Below are 11,575 nucleotides of genomic sequence, written 5' to 3'. Positions count from 1 at the left end.
CTTTTCTGTGGTAAGAGTTGTAAATATTTTATACCAAATTGAAGTATGTTTTTAGACTTTCATTATGATACTTTTTGCCTTATGAGCACAAATTGTGCCACTCACCAGCTTGTTGTTGTTGCTATTCAGTCATGTACAACTCTTTGTGAGTCCATGCACTGCAGCACGCCAGGCTTCCCTATCCTTCACCATCTCCTGGAGCTCACTCAAACTCACGTCCACTGAGTCAGGGATGCCATCCAACCATCTCATCCTCTGTCATCCCCTTCTCCTCCTGCCTTCAACCTTTCACCAGCTTGAGCAAGTTACCTAACTTCTCTGTGACTCAATTCATCAATGAAGTGGTGATATTAATAGTACATGCCTCATAGGGTTGTGGTAATTAAAAGAACAAATATATGGAAAGGGCTTATATATGTGACATATGAGAAGGACTCAAAAAGTATTGTTTTTTTTTTAATGTAGTCAAAGTTAATGCTGACTCATTTTAGGTGCCACTTCAAAGAAAAACTTATTTGCATTGGCTTCAAATTCTGGAGAGGAAATGAGAAAAAGGAATTATTCTTACTTTTGATAAGTAATATGCACTATTCACATATCAAGTCATCCACATAATAAAGGATGCTCAGTCCATAGAAGTTACAGATCAAGCAGTAAGGTGCTTTCTGGTTTTCTCCTCACAGCCACTCTTTTTGATAAACAAGGTCTACTGTATAGCACAGAAAAAGTATATTCAATATCTTGTGTGTGTATACACAGATATATATATAGATATAGATATAGATATATAGATATATATGGGTTTCCCTTGTGGCTCAGCTGGTAAGGAATCCGCCTGCAATACAGGAGACCTGGGTTCGATCCCAGGATTGGGAAGATCCCCTGGAGAAGGGAAAGGCTACCCACTCCAGTATTGTGGCCTGGAGAATTTCATGGACTATACTATATAGTCCATGGGGTCACACAGGTGTAACAGCACAGGAAAAATATATTCAATATCCTGTGTGTGTATATACAGACATATATAATATATATATGAAAAAAAATAATAACTTCAGCAGGTATCATTATCCTCATTTTACCTATGAGGAAATTAGAGTTCACAAATGCCAAGACTTGCCCAAGGCCAAGCTTCCTTTGGGCACTGATTTGTAAATATTTTTTATCCTTTTTCTGGTGTGCCTACCTTAGATCCCCAAGGCACATCCTGTTCCAGTTCCCTCAGTGAATATTCAAGAGAGCCTGGGGGCTGGATGTTTGTTATTGCCAACTCCTTCTGACTTCCTCTGGTGACCCTGGCTCTTCGCCTGGAATCCCATTTGACTCTTCCAGAGTTCCTCACATCTTACTGATTCCCCCTCCTCTGAAATCTGTCTTGACTCTACCCCTCCCTTCCATCCCAGTTGCCACCACTCTGGTTCAGGTCTGTCTACCTTCCACAGGGACTCATCTTCTACGGAGACTCGCAGGTGACTTCCACATCTTTCCTTTCCAGTTTCCTCTACAGTGCTGCCCAAACCACAGCTATGATCTCCCCAAATCACGGCTCTAATCTTGTCACTCCCTACCTCTCAAACCTACAGAGGCTCCCTCTGCCAGCTCCTTACCCTTGACATTTGATCCAACCTATTCTGCCAGTTTAGCTTCCAAGACTCCCCTCCCTTTCAGTCAAAATGAATGCTTCACTACTCCCTGAACAGGCTTCCAGTCAGATTGTTGGTTCAGCTTAGAATTTCTGTTTTCTCTTCCAGGCAGCTCAAGCTTCATGAAGCTGTCCTTTATTCTGACTTCTGTCCTTACTCTGATCATCTCTTCCCATTCATACCCTTTCTTATATAAAATTCTTGACAGGCAGAATCCTACCTTCCTTGTTATTTGTTGAAATGCTTTCACACATGGCTACAATTGATTAACCCCACAATCTATTTTCTAAGGGGTCTAGCAATTCACAGGGCCCTGGGTTAACAGGGCACATAGTGTGCCAGGTCTGCTCGTGGCAACAACCAAGCCTGGCCCATTTGAACCCAGCTATCCTCACAAAACTGTCACTTGTACATAGAGAACATACCTGTAGTTAGTTGCCAAGGGGAAGGGGAGTGAGGGAGGCATGGAGTGGGAGGTTGCAGTTTCCAGAATACATATAGAATGAATAAACAACAAGGTCTTACTGTATAGCACAGGAACTGTAGACAATATCACATAACAAACCATAATGGAAAAGAAATATATATATATATATATACACAAAATTGAATCACTTTGCTGTACACCAGAAACTAACACAATATTGTAAATCAACTATATTTCAATTACAATAAAGATAAACCAAATCTGAAAAAACAAAGCAAACTGCCACTTCTGGTAAAGGGCCCTACACAGGATTCCATTTTCCATCTTTTATGTCAGCTGACACCTGGAGCAGGCACAGCACAGAGAGACCATACTGGAACTATTCATTGTATAAACAAACTTTCCACTAGAGAGAACATCAGAACGTTAGATCTACTTCCTTGTTTCAGCAGAAGAAATCAAGTCACAGAAACGGAAGAGACTTCCCCAAGGTCACACAGCAAGAAGGAAATAGAACTTGATCTACAGCGGAAGCTCCCGAACTGAATCTGAGGGCACGCTCTTCTGCAGCTTGGAGCCACGCAGACCTACGGTCAGTAGTCTCAAGCTACCAGAGGTCACCACCAGTTCATCACCGGTTCCTTTTTCCTCTCATCTCAGACCCTCCTTCGCCCTTTCCACAACAGACTCTTTCCTCCTCCGTAAGTTTAAAGGAGGGGGTCCCAAGCAGCGAGAGGACTTTCCTGGGCTGGATTAACCGGGTTGGACACAGAAAATACCCGGTGCTGGGTGGGGTAGCCACAGCTTGGGAAGTTTCAACTCGCCTCTGGCCCAGCCCGGCCCGCCAGGCCCAGCCCCAAAACGCGTCTGTCTCCACCCTAAACATGATTGACCCCGCCCCAAAGGGAGGAGCCCAAAGAATACAGCCGCCGATTCGCTGCCTTTTCGCCAGGCCTGGGCGGAGCCGAGACCTCAACCCCGCCCCTCCCTAAGATCCACCCTTATTGGCATAGCCCGTCAGAAGACGCGTCCAATGAGAAAGGAGGGGCGGCTGCCATCTCCCTATCCGCTGCGACAACGCGAGAGTGGACGCAACTAAGTGGCAGACGCTACCCTTCGGTCTTTCCGGGTCTTCCACGCTTCGCACCCGGCACCTGTGGACCCTGGGCCCGAGGGAGAGCCGGAAAAAAATCCTCTGATCGAGTAAGTCTGCGCTGACTGGAGTACTGTTGGCGTCGGTTAGGGGGCTGCTGCTGCTCCTCTGATAGAGGAGGTGGGGGGCAAGGCCCAAGAAAAGGGGCGGGGAGGAGGAGCCGCGCGGACCCCGGCGTGGGTAGGGGGCTGGGCGGGCTAACTCTGGTTGAGTGGAGTCTGTGGGCGCGTGGAGCTCGCTCGTCCTGTTCGATTTACAGCCGTAGAGACGGGAGAGGAAGGCCCTGAGTTTCGCCGCTCCGTGTCTGCCCCGATGGAGCGTTCTTTTAAATTGTGATGTCAAAGTGCCACCCGATAGCTGCCAGTGGCTGGACTGCGGGCTCTTGGTGGCGGTTTTACCTGGAAGTTCAGATTGTGGTTGGCTTTCAGACAGGTCAGCATAGCAGTTAAGGCAAGCACCTACAGTGCTATGCACTACCAACTGCTTTATAAGCATTATCGAAGCTTTCCGCACAATAACCCCATGAGGTCGGCGGCAGTACCTCTGTCGGACGCAGAACGAGCCCTAGTGAAATTGTCATTTACCCGAGGTCACTAGCAAGCGGTGGGGCCACGGGGTGAAACCACACTTCCCGAAGTTAACTTCCGCACCGAGGTGCCTTAGCGACGAAGCTAGCACTAGCTATGTCCAAGAAGCCTCGTCGTCACCCCAGTTGACCTTAGAAACCATGACTACCCCCTCCCCTTTCCCCTGGACGGACATGGGGTGGTCCACAGACCTTGTCCTCTGAATCCAACAGCTCTAAAGAAAGAAAACTGAGGCCACAGCTTCCAGGACGAAACAAAATTACAAAACCCCAAACTCTAGTTTTAAATAATTGTGGAGATCGCAGTTGAGGTGGTGTCCTGAGGCGGACCAGCAGGAGTAGAATCCCTTCCCCAACCCCTAACCCCCACCCCATTGTGTCTTTCTGGGTACCATATTTAGCCTTCAAAGCCTTGATTTCCTTCATTTGTGAGGTGGTTTTAAATACTACTCAGGGTGGGCAGGGCAAGCCCCCTGCAGAGGTCATTTTATGTGGGGCTTTTCAAGCCAGTGGCGGTAGCGTTTCCCACGCTGCAGTCCAGTAACCTCTATAATCTTAACTCATCTGTCGCTGGATATTTAGGATATGTCTCATTTATAAACATCGTAGTACTTTTGTAGCAGGAAAATTTTTGTTTGTTTGGGCTTCCCTGGTGGCTCAGCTGGTAAAGAAGCCACCTGCAATGCGGGAGACCTGGATTCGATCCCTGGGTTGGGAAGATCCCCTGGAAAAGGGGAAGGCAATGGCAACCCACTCCAGTAGTCTTGCCTGGAAAATCCCATGGACGGAGGAGCCTGGTAAGCTATAGTCCATGGGGTCACAAAGAGTGGGACACAACTGAGCAACTTCACTTTCACTTTCACCTATTCCAGTATTTTGACCTGGAGAATTCCGCGGTCTGTATAGTCCATAGGGTCGCAAAGAGTCGGACATGACTGAGCGACTTTCACTTGGATATATATAATTCGCCTTTTTATAATGCACCGTTTGGCAGGTTTTGTACAATATTTCCAATGTCGTCTGACCATCTTGCGTGTGTGCGTGCTGCGTTAGTCACTAAATGGTGTCTGACTCTTTATGACCCTGTAGACTCTAGCCCACCAGGCTCTGCTGCCCATGGAATTCTCCAGGTAAGAATACTGGAGTGGATTGCCATGCCCTTCTCCAGGGGATCTTCCAGAACCAAGGATCAAACCCCACGTCTCTTGGATCTCTTATGACTCCTGCATTCGCAGATAGGTTATTTACCATTAGCGCCGCCTGGGAAGCCCTGCGACCATCTTATTCCAGGACATTTTCATCACTCCCCAAGGAAGCCACTGCGGGCCACGTGCTGGGTAGGACGGGGCAGTGAGCCTTGGCCCCGAGCTGAATTTCGGCAGGACTGGACCACCTTGCACAGAGGCCAGGAGAGAGGCTTCCTGGTTAGGTCTGAGATTCCCAGGCCTGGCCTTTTCCAGGCTGCACCTTCGGGATTTGGCCACCTGGCCTGGAATGGTGTCTGGGGAAGAGGAAGGAAGCGGTACCCTGAAAAACCTGCGCAGCTCAGATCAGATCAGATCAGTCACTCAGTCGTGTCCGACTCTTTGCGACCCCATGAATCGCAGCACACCAGGCCTCCTTGTCCATCACCAAATCCCGGGGTTCACCAAGACTCACGTCCATCAAGTCAGTGATGCCATCCAGCCATCTCATCCTCTGTCGTCCCCTTGTCCTCCTGCCCCCAATCCCTCCCAGCATCAGAGTCTTTTCCAATGAGTCAACTCTTCCCATAAGGTAGCCAAAGTACTGGAGTTTCAGCTTTAGCATCATTCCTTCCAAAGAAATCCCAGGGCTGATCTCCTTCAGAATGGACTGGTTGGATCTCCTTGCAGTCTAAGGGACTCTCAAGAGTCTTCTCCAACACCACAGCTCAAAAGCATCAATTCTTCGGCGCTCAGCCTTCTTCACAGTCCAACTCTCACATCCATACATGACCACAGGAAAAACCATAGCCTTGACTAGACAGACCTTTGTTGGCAAAGTAATGTCTCTGCTTTTGAATATGCTATCTGCTGCTGTGCAACCCCATAGATGGCAGCCCACCAGGCTCCCCCGTCCCTGGGATTCTCCAGGCAAGAACACTGGAGTGGGTTGCCATTTCCTTCTCCAATGCATGAAAGTGAAAAGTGAAAGTGAAGTCGCTCAGTCGTGTCCGACTCTTCACGACCCCATGGACTGCAGCCTACCAGGCTCCTCCATCCATGGGATTTTCCAGGCAAGAGTACTGGAGTGGGGTGCCATTGCCTTCTCCAAATATGCTATCTAGGTTGGTCATAATTTTCCTTCCAAGGAGTAAGTGTCTTTTAATTTCATGGCTGCAGTCACCATCTGCAGTGATTTTGGAGCCCAGAAAAATAAAGTCTGACACTGTTTCCACTGTTTCCCCACCTATTTCCCATGAAGTGATGGGACCGCATGTCATGATCTTTGTTTTCTGAATGTTGAGCTTTAAGCCAATTTTTTCACTCTCCACTTCACTTTCATCAAGAGGCTTTTTAGTTCCTCTTCACTTTCTGCCATAAGGGTGGTATCATCTGCATATCTGAGGTTATTGATATTCCTCCCTGGCAATCTTGATTCCAGCTTGTGTTTCTTCCAGTCCAGCATTTCTCATGATGTACTCTGCATATAAGTTAAATAAACAGGGTGACAATATACAGCCTTGACGTACTCCTTTTCCTATTTGGAACCAGTCGGTTGTTCCATGTCCAGTTCTAACTGTTGCTTCCTGACCTTCATACAGGTTTCTCAAGAGGCAGGTCACGTGGTCTGGTATTCCCATCTCTTTCAGAATTTTCCACAGTTTATTGTGATTCACACGGTCAAAGGCTTTGGCATAGTCAATAAAGCAGAAATAGATGTTTTTCTGGAACTCTCTTGCTTTTTCCATGATCCAGCAGGTGTTGGCAATTTGATCCCTGGTTCCTGTGCCTTTTCTAAAACCAGCTTGAATATCAGGAAGTTCACAGTTCTCATATTGCTGAAGCCTGGCTTGGAGAATTTTGAGCATTACTTTTACTAGTGTGTGAGATGAGTGCAATTGTGCGGTAGTTTGAGCATTCTTTGGCATTGCCTTTCTTTGGGATTGGAGTGAAAACTGACCTTTTCCAGTCCTGTGGCCACTGCTGAGTTTTCCGAATTTGCTGGCATATTGAGTGCAGCACTTTCACAGCATCATCTTTCAGGATTTGGAATAGCTCAACTGGATTTCTATCACCTCCACTAGCTTTGTTCGTAGTGATGCTTTCTAAGGCCCACTTGACTTCACATTCCAGGATATCTGGCTCTAGGTGGGTGATCACACCATCGTGATTATCTGGGTCGTTAAGATCTTTTTTGTACGGTTCTTCGTGTATTCTTGCCATCTCTTCTTAATATCTTCTGCTTCTGTTAGGTCCATACCATTTCTGTCCTTTATCAAGCCCATCTTTGCATGAAATGTTCCTTTGGTATCCCTGATTTTCTTGAAGAAGTCTCTAGTCTTTCCCATTCTATTGTTTTCCTCTATTTCTTTGCATTGATCGCTGAGGAAGGCTTTCTTATCTCTTCTTGCTACTCTTTGGAACTCTGCATTCAGATGTTTATATCTTTCCTTTTCTCCTTTGCTTTTTGTTTCTCTTCTTTTCACAGCTATTTGTAAGGCCTCCCCAGACAGCCATTTTGCTTTTTTGCATTTCTTTTCCATGGGGATGGTCTTGATCCCTGTCTCCTGTACAATGTCACAAACCTCATTCCATAGTTCATCAGGTACTCTATCTATCAGATCTAGGCCCTTAAATCTATTTCTCACTTCCACTGTATAATCATAAGGGATTTGATTTAGGTCATACCTGAATGGTCTAGTGGTTTTCCCTACTTTCTTCAATTTAAGTCTGAATTTGGCAATAAGGAGTTCATGGTCTGAGCCACAGTCAGCTCCTGGTCTTGTTTTTGCTGACTGTATAGAGCTCCATCTTTGGCTGCAAAGAATATAATCATTCTGATTTCGGTGTTGACCCTCTGGTGATGTCCACCTATAGAGTCTTCTCTTGTGTTGTTGGAAGAGGGTGTTTGCTATGACCAGTGCATTTTCTTGGCAAAACTCTATTAGTCTTTGCCCTGCTTCATTCCGTATTCCAAGGCCAAATTTGCCTGTTACTCCAGGTGTTTCTTGACTTCCTACTTTTGCATTCCAGTCCAGGAGCAATTTGGTGAGCTGTGCAAATCTTTGGCATGCACGCACAGTAAACTTCCAGGCTGCAAGTCAGAGCCGACTTGCCCACATGAGAGCCTCACAAAAGACCCAAGCTTTGAAGTGGGAGCCAAAAAACCGCTGAAGCATGTGCCGACCTTCAGGATTGTCTGCACGCCACAGCAGTGAGTGGAAGGAACCATAAAGGAAACGTGATGACCTCACAGTGACATCATCATCAAGAAATGGAGTCGCCAAACAGCTACCTGAAGTAGAAAGAATATATCAGCACACCCTTCCGCTGGATGTGTTATTTCCTGATGAACCCAGTTATAAAGAGCTATAGTGGATGCTGTACAGACAAGCCCTCATCTGGAGGAAATGGTTGGCGGTTCTGAAAAGCAGAAAGTAAAGGATATGAAGACTGTATTTTCAGAATTTATCATTATTGAAATGCTTTTTCTCAGCAAAGCTTCAGAGGTATACACTGCTCCCTACCAAAATATACAAAAGATTGATGAGAAGCTCTGAGGTTTTCAGAAGCTCTAGGTATTCACCTGATTATCCATCTCACATATATTGTAAGAGTACATTCACAGAGTCCTTTTCAGAGATTGCTCAGCTCATTGTCTGGAACAGGACAAGTGTCCACCTGTGGACTAAGAAAGGATCAATAAGAAGATGAATTAGATATTACAGAAGAAGGAAACTAGCTTTCCTCAGTTTCATTTTTATCTTAATATGACTCAGATTTCAGGATTGCTGAATTAATAGAACTTTATTCTGGTTTGCTCTGCTAAACATCAAAATGGAATGCGGCTGAAAGTAGGGGGAAAATTAAAGGATTATTTATGCTGACCCAAAATCAAGGTTTTAAAAAATATTACACACCCAGTCATTTCACTGCCTACCTAGTCAACTTCCTACCCAGTGATATATGGTCTTTTTGTATAACTCTGACACTTTTTTTTTTTAATTATGGTCTTCAAAGTATTTCATATTACTACACTGTGCCTGTAGTAAGTAAATATCAAAAACCAAAAGTTCTACCAATTCCTGTTAGCTTCTTTTAGATTGACTTCCCAAAAGGATCCTGTCTAGTCATTCTGATTAAATATAAATTCTGTTCCATGAAGCTTTAACTAAAAAGACAAGTTTTCTTTTTAAAAAAGAGAGAGAAAAAAAAAATCTTTCACTGAATCCTTAAGTTCCATCATTTGATCTGTAAATTTACCTTTCAACAAGTGTATAATCAAGTAGAATAAAGGAAATATGATACCAGTATATCCACGTTTTACAAATGCACAAAGCATAAATTTTAGTTTAAAGTCATATTCAGTTTGATTCTGACTTTAAAACAAGTGAAACTGCTGTCATGCTCATAGAGAAGAGGCTTGTGGTTGCTAAGGGGGAGGCAGGTTGGAGGGGTGGAGTGGGAGGTTAAGGTTCTCAGATGTGAGCTGTTACATGTAGAATGGATGGATAAACAAGGTCCTACTGCACAGAACAGAGCTGTGTTCAGTATCCTGTGATAAACCATATTGGAAATGAACACTTTAAAAAAGAATGTGTGTGTGTAACTAAATCACTTTTCTGTTCAGCAGAAATTAACACATTGTAAATCAATTATAATTTAAAACATTTTTTAACTGCTGTCATACTCAAGTATTATATATGGTACTAGTAATTTGATGGAATGTTACCTAAGAAAACAAACAAGAACACATGGAACATTTAAAATTCTATAAAAATTTTTCAAAGCTACCACCTAGATAATAAAAAGATGTAATAGTTACTCTTATTCTTAGAAGCATAAAACAGTTTAATCAGAGTCTTTATCAACTCATCTGGGGATAACTGGAAAAAGCAGTTATTCATAACAGAAAAACAGGCTTTCAGGAAGCTTTAAAAAAAAAGAGGACCTGGCCCTTTATGCTCCCCATACTCTGTACCCCTCCTCCTTCAGCCCCTGAAAAACCGCTTCTCTCGTTCTGCCTCTCTGAATGTGCCTATTTTGAAGATTTCATATACATCAAATAAGTCACACAGTATGTAGCTCTTTCTGTCCCACTTCTTTCACTTAGCATAGTATTTTCAAGGTTCATCCATGATGTAGCTTCCGTCAATAGTACATTTTTTTTTATGCCTGAATAACAGTCTGTTGTATGGATGTGCTATATTTTTACTGATTCATCAGTTGATAGAAACTTTTATTATTTACTCTTTGGGGCAGTTATGAATAATACTGCTATGAACATTACTGTCCAGATCTTTATATGGCCATATATTTTCATTTCTGCTGGATTTTGTTAAGTCATATGGTAACTCTGTGTGTAATCCTTTGAGGAATTGCCAAACTGTTTTCCATAGTGACTGTAGTGTTTTACATTCCCACCAGAAGTTTCTTCACATCTTCACCAGTACTTTTTTCTTTTTTTGTAGCCATCCTGAGAGAGAGAAAGTGGTATCTTATTGTTACTAGGCATCTACCTAGTAATGACTGAGCGACTTCACTTTCACTTTTCACTTTCATGCATTGGAGGAGGAAATGGCAACCCACTCCAGTGTTCTTGCCTGGAGAATCCCAGCGACGGCGGGGCCTGGTGGGCTGCCATCTATGGGGTCGCACGGAGTCAGACACGACTGAAGCGACTTAGCAGCAGCAGCAGTAATGACTAATGAGGGGACTTCCCTGGTAGCTCAGACGGTAAAGCGTCTGCTTACAATGCGGGAGACCTGGGTTCGATCCCTGGGTCAGGAAGATCCCCTGGAGAAGGGAATGGCAACCCACTCCAGTATTCATGCCTGGAGAATCCCATGGACCAAGGACCCTGGTGGGCTACAGTCCATGGGGTCGCAAAGAGTCGGACACTGGCTCAGATGGTAAAGAATCTGCCTGGAATGCGGGAGACCTGGGTTCGATTCCTGGGTTGGGAAGATCCTCTGGAGGAGGGCATGGCATCCCACTCCAGTATTCTTGCCTGGAGAATCCCCATGAACAGAGGCTCCTGGCGGGCTACAGTCCTACAGGGTCACAGAGTCTTGCTCGACTGAGTGACTAAGCACACAGCACAATGACTAATGATGCTGAGCATCTTTTCATGTTCTAAGTGGCTGTTTACCACATTTCTAAGTGGTATATGTTTGAAGAATTGTCTTCAGATTTTTTTCCTTATTTTTCATTGAGTTATTTTTTTCTTGTTGAGTTGTATATATATTTTGGATACTAGATCCTTATCAAATACATGATTTAAAAATACTTTCTCCCATTCTGTGGGTTGTCTTTTCACTTTCATTTTTTTTTTAATTTATTTATTTTAATTAGAGGCTGATTACAATATTGTATTGGATTTGCTGTACATCAACATGAATTTGCCACGGGTGTACACGTGTTCCCAATCCTGAACCCCCCTCCCACCTCCCTCCCCATACCATCCCTCTTGGTCATCCCAGTGCACCAGCCCCAAGCTTCCTGTATCCTGCATCTAACCTGGACTGGTGATTTGTTTCTTATATGATATTATACATGTTTCAATGCCATTCTTCCAAATCA

At 44.4% G+C, this 11,575-nt stretch overlaps 1 protein-coding gene and 1 pseudogene across 3 annotated transcripts in view; both read left to right on the top strand.

Annotated features, from left to right (window-relative positions):
• The first annotated feature begins 3,124 nt into the window (after window positions 1–3,124).
• Window positions 3,125–11,575, top strand: part of DCAF4 (DDB1 and CUL4 associated factor 4) — a 34,134-nt gene continuing 25,683 nt past the window's right edge. For all 3 annotated transcript variants that reach the window (XM_010855807.1, XM_010855806.1, XM_010855805.1), the window contains exon 1: window positions 3,125–3,273. The gene's annotated coding sequence lies outside the window, so the exon portion shown is untranslated. The remainder of the gene's footprint in view (window positions 3,274–11,575) is intronic.
• On the top strand, window positions 3,746–9,550 carry LOC105000145 (annotated as a pseudogene).

This window comes from Bison bison, unplaced genomic scaffold (assembly GCF_000754665.1).
Source record: "Bison bison bison isolate TAMUID 2011002044 unplaced genomic scaffold, Bison_UMD1.0 scf7180017864368, whole genome shotgun sequence".
Classification (NCBI taxonomy): Eukaryota; Metazoa; Chordata; class Mammalia; order Artiodactyla; family Bovidae; genus Bison; species Bison bison.
This window is presented reverse-complemented; position numbering and strand designations above follow the sequence as displayed.